At 41.3% G+C, this 12,226-nt stretch overlaps 1 pseudogene; it reads right to left on the bottom strand.

The window, feature by feature from the left end:
• Window positions 1-6,249: 6,249 nt before the first annotated feature.
• LOC122447950 lies at window positions 6,250-6,942 on the bottom strand (annotated as a pseudogene).
• Between the last annotated feature and the right edge of the window lie 5,284 nt (window positions 6,943-12,226).

Consider the following 12,226-nt stretch of genomic DNA (forward strand, 5'->3'; position numbering starts at 1 on the left):
TAACTTAGGCAACAGTGCGGATTAATGGTTCATAGGTTGAGAAATCCAGAGGCAGGCTGGCTTCAAATGCAACTGGTGCAGGTGTAGTTTGAACCAGTGACTCAATGAGTGATTATTTCTCTCCTCTTTCCTGGGTTGGCTATAATCTCAGCAAACTTCTCATCATTTTAAGAATTAATCAAAGTCCACATGCTTCTTTGTTCATATTCAGTGACAGAGAGTATCTCTTCTGGTAGATCTGGAAAATTAGGAAAGCTTCATTTTTAGATGTCTTCATCAGACCTCTTCTCTACTTCATTGCCCTAATTCAGAAATCATGTGGCCTGGGGATGGAGGAGCTGATGGGCTTTTCCAGATGCTTTACACCTGAGGCTTAGTAGGGACTAAGTCGCCCCAAAATTGCACTGTAAAAATAGCGGAGGGAATTTCTCAGAAGTTCAGAGTTATTGCCGGTCTTTATGCTGGGAAGGACATTCTTAGATGGAGGCTGACGTGCATGTTCCTAGGGAGTGCCCTAGTGAGCAGCACCCTTGCAAATAGAGTGAAAAAAGCAGGGTTGGGCAGAGGGAGAAGCTGAGCTTCAGAGAAGTCTCAACAAGTGCTGTGGCTGACTCTATAGGGAGCTCTAGAGCTGGGTGATCCTTCACAGGGATCTGGAGCTGGAGCAATGTGGGTGGGAATGAGGTGCTCAGGATTTCATACCAGTCGTCCCCTAACCTCCCCCCATACACCCCATAAACCACATACTGTTTGTGAGATGCTCAGGAAGGAAGGAAGCATGCCCCTGAGGGAGCTGGCCCTTTTTAGGAGAAGGTGATTTCAGGAGAGGGCCCCAGCTGTTAGCTGACAACACTTCTAGCAGCTAGGAGTCCTTTTGGCTTGAAGAAGAAACTGGGAAGTACCTCCCAGAAATCCAGAAGCAGTTGTGGGAAAGGAAACAAGTCACCCAGCTTCTAGCAGCAAAGCCCAGGTCTGCAGGGACTGCCCCAGCTCCCAGCTATTTGCTTAGTTTGGTGTGTCTTGATTTCCACACACTGACTGCTGCGGAGCATTTCTGGAAAGAATCCTGGATACACAGTATCTAAGAGTCAGCTGCCTGTCCATGTGTGTTGTGTGAGTCACTATGCGGGCTGAATATGAGGAGGAAAGCAGTGTTGCTACATCTCATGAGGTGGTTAGGAAGACAGAATGTCTGTCCAGACTCTTACCAGAGAACTGTCTGGTTTGAACAAATGAGGGGTGTGACGATCTTGGGAAGGTAACTACAGCGTCACTACAGTGATGAATATTCTGTTGAACCAGCACAGTCAGGAAAGAGAAATCGTGCAAATCAGTGATGGCCTTAGTGATCTTACAAAGTGAGATGATCCCTTCTACACTGTGATGCAAAGTTCACTGTGCGCACATGTAAAATTTTTAATTACAGCCTTCTTCTGGCAAGTACGCTAAATTATTTTATTTCTGACAAAATAATCAAAATCCTACAAATATTCAGTTCATGAATTTAGCCATTTTATCTCAGATATTGTGAGTGTTCACTGACAGTGAAATTAAAAACACACCTGTTTAAAAAAAAAAAAACCACACCTGTTAAAAGAAAATACCTTGGCAACGTTGGAAGACCCAAAGTGAGGGTGAAACCCTGACCCCGCTTTAGAACAGTGGTCCGTGGAAACTGCATCCAATAAACCACTTAATCATGTCTGGTTCCCATGGCAACAGCCACTGAAGCAGCTTCATTGAATAAGACTGAATGTGATCAACTGCCAACATGGAAATATAAATCCTCCCCTATTCTCTCTGTTTTTCAGCAATTTTCTCTCCAGCATGTTCTGTGTTACAAAGCAGGGCTTGGTACACTGCCTGTATCTCCCTCCTCCTACACTCAACCATATTTCATCGGCAAAGTCCCCCTCTACACTGTGTTTTCAACACAGAACACTGAAATGGGGGAGGGGAGCATTTCATACATTCTAAACACTAGGAAAGTAAATAGAAATAGCTCAGATAGTTCCTCACCCATGCGTGTCCTTTTGCTAAGAGCTCAGTTTTTCTTTCAGTCAGTAATGTCTTTCTGTGTTGGAATCAAGTAAAAGCATATTTGTGTTCAGGAGCAAGACAGATTTCCTAAGTAAGAGAGAAGCTATTTTTAGAGGATTTTGGGGGTGGGGGGGTTGGGGGAAGATCTTGGAATCCATCTAAACTTAGATTCAGCTTTTGGAACAGTGTGTCTCATGGAGTGCACTGCACAAACATTTCATCTGGCTCATTATAAACTTCCTGACATGTAAATGTCCTCAAACACTGTACGGTTAGAGTCTGGAGCTGCCTGTTGGAACATTGCACATCTTTTCTCTTCTTTTAAAGCACATTTTCAGTTTTCTAGTTCTTCAAGAACTCTTCAATGAGGTCAGGTTGTGCTGAAAATAACATACTGGAGATATATCTGGACTGAATGTCAGTAAATTTGGGTGAGTTAGCATTTCTGTGTGTGGGGGGAAATGGAGGAGTTGAATCACTCACTGCACATCAGAACTTTCTGAAAATCCCCCCCATCTTTTTAAGTTCTATTTATTTATGGCTGTGCTGGGTCTTTGTTGCTACATGCAGGCTTTCTCTAGTTGTGGCGAGCAGGGGCTACTCTCTAGTTGCAGGATGTGGGCTTCTCACTGCAGTGACTTCTCTTGTTGCGGAGCATGGGCTCTTGGGTGAATGGGCTTCAGTAGTTGCAGTGTGCAGGCTCAGTAAGCATGGTTAGTGGACTCTAGAGCACAGGCTCCGTGCACATAGAATCTTCCCGGACCAGGGATTGAACCCATGTCCCCTGCACTGGCAGGTGGACGCCTTACCACTGGAGCACCAGGGAAGTTCAGTAGATTATTTTTAAGGGACAATGTCAGTAGTAGTGTTTGGTTTAGGGGTTAGCCCTATAGATGCGAATGTGAACTGGAAATTTTCATCCAAGGTGGGTGGCCTGGGGGTGGGGGTTGGTGTGCTGGGGCAGATAATACTTGGCGGTTCAACCAATGTGATTGGATAGGTAGTGGATAAATATTATAAATGTAATAATTCATTAGGATAATTAAGCTATTATTTTGCAAAGTGTGAACCTTGGATCTTGATTCATACAAATAAACTATTATAATTATTTATGAGATGATTAGGGCAATTTGAGCACTGGTGGACTATTTCATGACATTCCATTACCAAATGCAGATAAGTGACAGGTGTTTGAGGGTTCATGATGATGTTCTCGCTGAGGTTTTCTGAGGAAGTGTCCTCTAAACTCAGACCCCAAGGATGAGGAGAGCTGGCAGGCACAGACTGAGGCGAGAGGATGAGATGTGAGGTGTTGGGTGGATAAGTCTTCCAGGAAAAGGAAACTACCCAGGCATAGGCCTGAAGGTGAAAGAAAGTCCTTGGGACTGAAAGCAGCTCAATGTGATTGCCTCAGAGTTTGGCAACAGAAGAGGCTGGGAGGTAAATTGAGGGGTCAGAAGGCAGTGATAAGAGTCTGGACATTTTCTTTAGAGAATGGAAGCCATCAAGCAAGGGAATTCCTGACTAAATTCAGAGTTTAAAAAATCTGCATGCAGGCTTGAATGTCCCAAGAGAATCCCAGGTTTAGAAGGTCTTTTCTGAGGGCTCCAGCCCTCCTCTTTCTGAGCTATGGAATCTGTGTTCCTTATTCTTTGCTGTTGCTTCATGCATTACAGGTTTCTCTGGTGGCTAAATTGAAAGTTCCATGCTGACATGAGGGAGGTGTTGCTTACTTTTTGCTATGGACTGAATTGTGTCCCCTGCAAGTTTTTATGTTGAAGCCTGAACTCCTGATGTGATTGTGTTTGGAGACAGGGCTTTTGGAGATAACTAAGGTCATAAGGATGGAGTCCTTGCCTAATGGAATCAATGACCTTCTAAGAAGTGGAAGAGAGAGAGAGGTCAGTCTTTCTCCACACACTAACACTGATGGAAGCCCACGTGAGGATACAGCAAAATGGCAGCCAGAAGAGACCCCTCACTAAAACTAAATCATTCTGGTACCCTTATCTCAGGCTTCTAGCCTCTACAACTATGACAAGATAAACTTCTGTGGTTTAAGCCACACAGCTTAGGGTGTTTCGTTATGGCAGCCCAGGCAGACTAAGACATTCTTCCAGGCCCTGCTCCATCCAGTAATCCTGGGCTGGGACAACCCTTAGAGATTTTAAAATCTCTCAACCCTCTGATCTTGATCAGTCATTAAAGATCATCAATGTTATACTCCCATCATAATCACAGTTTCATATCTTTATATCCAAGTACTTTTCTCACCACTATGAAGCCAAGAGAATGTGTAAAGAGATGGTTTTACTGCAGCAATAAATATGTATAATAATCTGATGTTAACATAATCACCCATCTCTTCAGTTTACTCTGCAAAGACATATCTTAGGTCTGTTTGGTTTTCCTTACTTGAAAACTCTCAATCATTACACCAATATGCAATTGCTAACTCCCAAGGTTGGGTGAGCTGCATGTGGTATTTTGGGCATGTGTTTATAAGAAGATAGCCTTTGTTTTATGTTGATAGAGCAATGTTATCTTCTTCTGGCTGCCTTTCATAGACAAGGCAACTGTTCAAAACAAATTGCTTGGCAAATGCAAATTGTTTTGAACAAATTTTGCAAATTTGGACATGATGCTTAAGTTGACTTTTAATTTCCTACACAACAGATTTTTTTTTTCCATTTATTTTTATTAGTTGGAGGCTAATTACTTTACAATATTGTAGTGGTTTATGCCATACATTGACATGAATCAGCCATGGATTTACATGTGTTCCCCATCCCGATCCCCCCTCCCGCCTCCCTATCCGATCCCTCTGGGTCTTCCCAGAGCACCAGCCCTGAGCACTTGTCTCATGCATCCAGCCTGGGCTGGTGATCTGTTTCACCCTTGATAGTATACTTGTTTCAATGCTATTCTCTCAGAACATCCCACCCTCACCTTCTCCCACAGAGTCCCAAAGTCTGTTCTGTACATCTGTGTCTCTTTTTCTCACAACAGACTATTGAAGTATGTTTCTTTGCAAAGTCTCTAAGCCCAAGTAAGCGAGTCTTTCAAGAAAGCAAGGAGAAGTACCAGCTTCTCTGGCAAGATCTCAGGGGAACTAGGAGCCCTGTTGCTGCCAAAGTATTGTCTCACCACTTCTGTCCGTGCCAGAACCACCTTTAGTTGTCATTTTCTCTGGATATTATATCTTCTCTAACTTCCATCTAATAATATGATTTTGTGCTCATATATGTGAATCTGTATGAATTTGTTTCATGAGAATCAAACTCAAAAAGTATCAACTTAACTTTATATTCCATTTTTTCTTAATTATTATTATTGGCTGCACTGCACAGCATGTGGGATCTTTGTTCCCTGACCAGTGATTAAACCTGTGCCCCCTGCATTGGAAGGCAGAGTCTTAACCACTGGATCAACAGGGAAGTACTTCAACTTACATTATATTCTTAAATGAAACTAAATCTGGCTCAACCTCCATCGGCTTTAGTAGTGAAGAAATCCAATTCCAGACTTTGGGTGAAAAACTTCTTTCCACTCCACCAAGTATCTTGCCTTTTGATCTGGAAGAAATAGAGTTGCCCTTTCCTCCTCCTTCATCTCCTCTCCTCATTTGGGTGAAGGCTCTTTGCCAAAGCCCCTGAGTAGCAGCCAGGGTCCCAAACTCTTTGCGTACTTGCAGCCAACCTATTCAGAGGCCCTATCTCTGCAGATTTGAAAATAGTTCCTACCAGGTTTCAGGAAAACTAATATCCTCCATCCCAAGCCCACCCCTTGTCCTCATGTGATATACCTCTACCCTTCAACAAAGAGTTTAACAGTCACCATAATCAAGGTATGGAACATTTCTACCACCCCAAAATGTTCTGACATGTTCCTTTCCCTGACTCTAAGCCTCAATCAACTATTGATTGATTTTCTGTGTAGGATATACCATTCTATCCACTCACTTGTCAATCCACATTTAGGTTGTTTCCAATTTTTAGTGCTTCTGAATAATGTTTATAACATTTTCACACAGGTTTTTATGTGAACACATGTCTTTGATTAGATGTTTAGGAGTGAAATTAGGGATTGTGGCTCATAGTATAGGTATATGTCTCACTACAGTAAGTTTTTGTTTAACTATAAAAAACCTGCTAAACTATTCTCTAAAGTGGCTGTACCATTTTTTTTTCTGAATAGCAAATAGTTTATTAGTAAATACATGGTTCCAGTGACAATAATAAACTCACTTGAACAGAAGACAATAATCAAATCAAAAGAACAAACGCTTGCTAATCATCAGAAAATCTGTGACCATTAGGGTTGTCACATAGACATCCAAAATCACTCAGAGGCCAAATCTAAAGAAGATATGTCCACTTATTAGTCCATATGGAACAAGTCCATAGCACCTGAAATCTGTAACTGTAGATTATCACCTTCTGACCAAACATGACCTATTGGCACAAAACAATGTCTTTTAAAGAAATCTGCTGGGCCACTGGTGAGAATTTTGTCTTCGGCAAAACCAATTAGTCTTTTACAAATATGTGATTTTTGATCACTTGGGCTTTTTGTAATCACAATGTCATCTCTTTGGATACCATAAAAATGTCGATTAAGACTTTCTGCAAAGACAGTACCTGAATTTTGAATTGTAGGCTCCATTGATGGTTCAAAACACATGACAACACTACCAACATATTCAAAAGCACCATGGGCTATACAGCCACACTAAATAGTAAAGCTAACAAGCCAAAGCATTTTTCCCAGAACAGCACAAAGCATAGTTCTATGTAGACTCTGCCACCATTGACCATAGGTCTTTTCAACAAACCATTCAGTTTTTAGTGTAGTAGCAGGGCTTCCAAGAAAAAACGTCTAAAGCATGCTTCAAAGCATATACAGGTGATCCATGATTTCAGGATTCCTGGACCTGCAGAAGTCTGCCTGGCTGTACCATTTTGTGATCCTACCAGCAAGATATGAAAGTTTTAGATGGTTCATATCCTTGCCAACAATTAACATTGTTAACCTTTGTATTCTTAGTCATTCTAGTAAGTGTGTATTATGTAAAATTTAAATACATCTCTATTCTTTTTGTTTGTTTGTTTTTTCCCTTTATTTTTATTAGTTGGAGGCTAATTACTTTACAATATTGTAGTGGTTTTTGCCATACATTGACTTACATCTCTATTCTAAATATATATGGAAATAACTCCATATAACAATACTAATGCCTCTGAGAGGGATATCACTTAGTTTAAGATGATATTGAGGCAGGAGGTAGCCATCCCCACCCCCCGCACCATGTAGATACTCCAAGATGAGACTAGCAGGACAGTCAAGGCAGGAGGCTAAGCTCTGCCCAGATAGGAGATAAGAGACCACATATCTCTCATTCTTGAAATCAGGAGAACTCCTCAACTGCACATGGGCAGAAAGGTTCCTTGGAGCTCAAAAGGGGAGTGATGCTAAGTGATGCTAACTACCCATAGGCCTCTTCAGTAGAATCCATCTTGGCTAAGAGATGTGTGGGCACACATGGAAGGTCTTGAGATATACCAAATATGAACTCTGAGCCAGGGAAATCAAAATGATTGGCTAAAGGGAACCTGGAAGAAATGCCCCTTATAAGTGATTCCAACTACAATGAGGGCACAACTCTGCAACTCTCTCTTTGAGTCTGCCTGTGTGTCTATCCACACATACTATATATTTTTTCCTCCTAGTAAACACTTGACTTGTTTCACTGCTTTTCATCTTTGTGGGAATTCTTTTTCTGCAAATCCACAGAGTTAGGGTCTTGTCACTGACCATTGGTCTAAGTGGCTAGGATTCAGTGCTCTCACCACCGCTACCCAATCCTCAGTCTCTGGCCAGGAACTGAAGCTCTGCTTCAAGCCCCTGCAAGCCAAGGCCACCCAAGATCAATATCAGCTAACATCTTAGTTAGTATTTGTTCATATACTTTTTCCAGTATGCAAAGAGTTTGGGATCCTGGCTGCTCTTCAGGGGCTTTGGCAAAGAGCCCTCACCCAAATGAGGGGAGGAAAGAATGCAGGAGGAAAGGGCAACTCCACTTCCTCCAGATCAAGTGGCAAAATACCTGGATTGAGTAAACCCCAGGTGGTGGCCTGATCCTAAATGAGTGGGAGGAAACTTTTCACCAAAAGTCTTGGATTGGATTTCTCCACTACTAAAGCCAATGAAGGTTGAGCCAGATTTAATTTCATTTAAGAATACAAAGTAAGTTGACACTTTCTGAATTTGATTCTCATGGAACAAATTCATATATATGAGCCTAAAATCATATTGAAACTCAATGACTTCCTAGGAACCATGCAATAGTTCTTAAACTTTTATCAAAACATTTAATGGGATTTCCCTGGTGGCCCAGTGGCTAAGACTCTGCCCCCGCAATGCTCGGGGTCCAGGTTTGATCACTCCTCAGGGAACTAGATTCCACGTGTCTCAGCTAAAGATCCTGCATGCTGCAAAGGTCGAACAGCCCATGTGCTGCATATAAAACCTTGTGAAACCAAATAAATAAACAAATACATATTTAAAAAAAAACATTTAATGTTATTTCATTGGAATGGGAAATGGGAAAATGAATTATTGCCATTACTAGAGAAGACAGGCTCTTTTCTTTTTAAATTTAATTAGTTAATTAATTTATTTTTGGCTGTGCTGGATCTTCGTGGCTGCTTGGGCTTTTATTTTGTTCCTGTGAGCAGGGTCTATGCTCTAGTTGTAGTGTGAGGGCTTCTCATCACAGTGGCTTTACTTGTGGACCTTGGGCTCTAGGGAGCTCGGGCTTCAGTAGTTGAGGCAAGTGGGCTCAGTAGTTGTGATTTCTGGGCTCTACAACACAGGCTCAGTAGTTGTGGTGCAGGGGCTTAGTTGCTCCTCAGTAAGTGGGATCTTCCTGGACCAGGGATTGAACCTGTGTCTCCTGCACCAGCAAGCAGATTCTTTACCATGAGCTACCAGGGAAGCCCTAAGACAGACTCTTTTCAAACATGGGAAACCATTTCAAAGGGATTCCTTGTTGGGAATTTGGGGAAACCATTAGAGATGATTAAGGTGAGAACTAGTGGATGGCAAAATCTGGAGAAAAATGTTGTTTATTTTTATTGTTTTTGGAGTATTACTGTATTTATTAGACCTACTGCTAGGTCTTGTTGTTGAATGTGTTAATATTACAAGCAACAAATGTGGTGTTTTATCACACACTTGTTTTCTTGATATTTTTATTTCTCTCTTCTACTATAAGTGAGTTCTAATGTAAATGTAGGGTTTTTTCCCCCTTATTTTATGCTTTTTAAAAATGGCATTCGGAGAAGGAGCCTATAGGCTTCATTAGAGAGCAACAATATATAAAAAGTTGCAGTGCATGGGCCCATCCCTAGAGACTCTAACTGAACTTGAGTGACACCTGGAAATCTGTATATTTGCTTATGCCTGCTGTCACGCAAGGGTGAAACCCTTTGGGGTTAGCACCTGTCATACAAGGGACAAGGGCCAATTCGAAAACGTCCTACAGAATGGGTAAATGTGATATTGTGATTTATAATAAATATATATATTTAGGTATAACCACTTTGGAGACAGTATGGAAGTTCCTTAAAAAACTAAAAATAGGATACATGTATATGTCAGGCTGAGTCCCTTCATTGTTCACCTGAAACTATCACAACATTATTTGTTAGTCATCTGCACCCCAATACAAAATAAAAAGTTTAAAAGAAAACTAAAAATAAAACTATCATATCATCAACAATCCCACTCCTGGGCATATATCTGTAGAAAATCATAATTTGAAAAGATACATGCACCCCAATGTTCATTGTAGCACTGTTAAGAATAGCCAAGACATAGAAGCCACCTAAATATCCACTGATAGAGGAATGGATAAAGAAATGTGGAGGAATGGATAAAGAAGATGTGATACATAAATGCAATGAAATATTATTCAGCCATAAAAATGAATGAAATAATGCCATTTGCAGCAACAGGAATGGACCTCAAGATGATCACATTAAGTTAAGTAAGCCAGACAGAGAAACACAAGTACCATATGATGTCACTCATATGTGGAATCTAATTTTTAAAGAAATGGTACTTACAAAACAGAAACAGACTAATAGGTACTGAAAACAAACTTATGGTCACCAAAGGGGAAATATGGTGGAGAGGTTACCCTCTCCAGGAGTTTGGGATTAACAAATGTACACTATTTATGAGACAAATAACCAACAAGGACCTATGGTGTATCACCAGGAACTCTATTCAACATTCTGTGATAACCTACATGAGAAAAGAATCTAAGCAAGAGTGAATATATGTATATGTATAAGTGGATCACTTTGCTGTATACCCAAAGCTAACACAATATTATAAAGAAACTCTACTCCAATAGAATTCTTTTAAAAAATTCACATGTGTGTGTGTATATATTTTGTATATATATATTTATATGTACATATATATATATATTTAGTCTCCATCTCTGTTTCTGGTACAGGCTCCTAAAACTCTTGGATTTTCCAAAATGATAAGAGTGACAAAGGTGCATTTTATTATGTTGATGAGGTAATTTTCAGAGCTAACCAAGGATGGGGGTTGGTTGCCAGTGAAACCAACCATGATTGGCAGGTTGGAAGTTTGAGTTAAACCTCCCTGACCTCCGGTGGTGGGGTGGGGGGAGAAGCTGGAGGTAGACTCAGTCACCAGTCATCTGTGTAATGAAGCCTCTATAAAAACCCAAAAGAATGGAGAGGTTTAGGAAATCTTCCAGGCTAGTGAATACGTGGAAACTGGGGAACGTGGCTCTCTCAGAGAGGGCATAAAACATTGGCCTTTTCTCCACACTATGCCCTATACATCTCTTCTGTCTGGCTATTCCTGAGTCATATCCTTTTATAATAATCCAATGATCTAGTAAGTAAAATGTGTCTCTGAGTTCCTTGAGCCACTCTAGCAAATCAAACCTGAAGAGGGGGTCTTGGCTATCTCTGACTTCTATACAGTCAGCCAGAAATACAGGTGATAACCTAGCCTGAACTTGCAGAGGGAAAGCAGACTTGCAGGACTGCACTCTTCACCTGTCAGAATGAGTTGAATTGTAGGGACCCAGCTCGTGTCTGGAGCAGTGCTTGTTCATGGTATGACCCTATACTCTGCCTCCCTGACCCTGAATCAGAATTGGTGGCAGAACCCAAATCATTAAGGAGGCAGCTTGATTAGGGAAAGGAAAAACTAGTAAAGGGAAAAATAGGCATCCCCACCCCTTTTCATATCTCAAGGAAGGTATGCCAAGATCAGGGCCCTGGTGGATATGCTATGAGTTCTATTCTAGTGGAAAAACTTCCCACCCCCTTACGGCACACACTGATGCCGAATAGTCTAGATTGGAGATGTCAGCTGTTGAATGAAGTTGTCTGGAATGCCAAACACTTTTCAGCAAGGGCAGCAGGGACCTTGTAATATGAGGGGTATTGCATTCTCCTCATGGCCAAACATCCTGGTCCAAATGCACCAGAGCTCCCACACTGTGTCCAGCTGCTGTCCTGGCTCTGGCAGATTGGTCCTTGATTTAGTGAGAATCTGAAGATCATACATCTGTCTTCCTCATCCTGGTTTTGTAGATTTTGCCTTTTCACAATAAAGACAATGAAATAAAGATACTGTGTGATGTAGTAAAATGTGTCCAACCTTTTGCAGGACAAGTGACAACCCTAAAAAGGAACCATCTGGTAACACAGCTGATTTTCAACAAGCAGCCAGGAGAGAGATACTCAGGAAAGCATGGAGCCTAGGCAGCATTTAATGATCACTTGGGTCCAATTTCTACGTTTTACTAATAATATACTTTGAGAACCCAGATTCTCAAAGGCTTATCATTCATTTTCCATTTTGAGAGGCAGTTTAGCAGCAAGAAGATAGGGCCAAGACTCCGAGCCCAGGGAATTTTGTCTCTGAGAGCTTTCAAGGCTTGAGGAACTCCTTTGGAATTTTGAGAACACATTCCAAACACATTTTCTTTTGGCCGTTTGTGACCTGATTTTATTGTATACAGCATGGATCAGTTCATTATTGCCCCATTAACTACCCATTTTACTTGCTGATGATTCTGGGTGGGTCAGCCTTTGAGTTGGGTGGTCCTGATGCTCTCATCTGGGGT

The sequence above is a fragment of the Cervus canadensis genome, chromosome 10 (genome assembly GCF_019320065.1).
Source record: "Cervus canadensis isolate Bull #8, Minnesota chromosome 10, ASM1932006v1, whole genome shotgun sequence".
In the NCBI taxonomy this organism is placed as follows: Eukaryota; Metazoa; Chordata; class Mammalia; order Artiodactyla; family Cervidae; genus Cervus; species Cervus canadensis.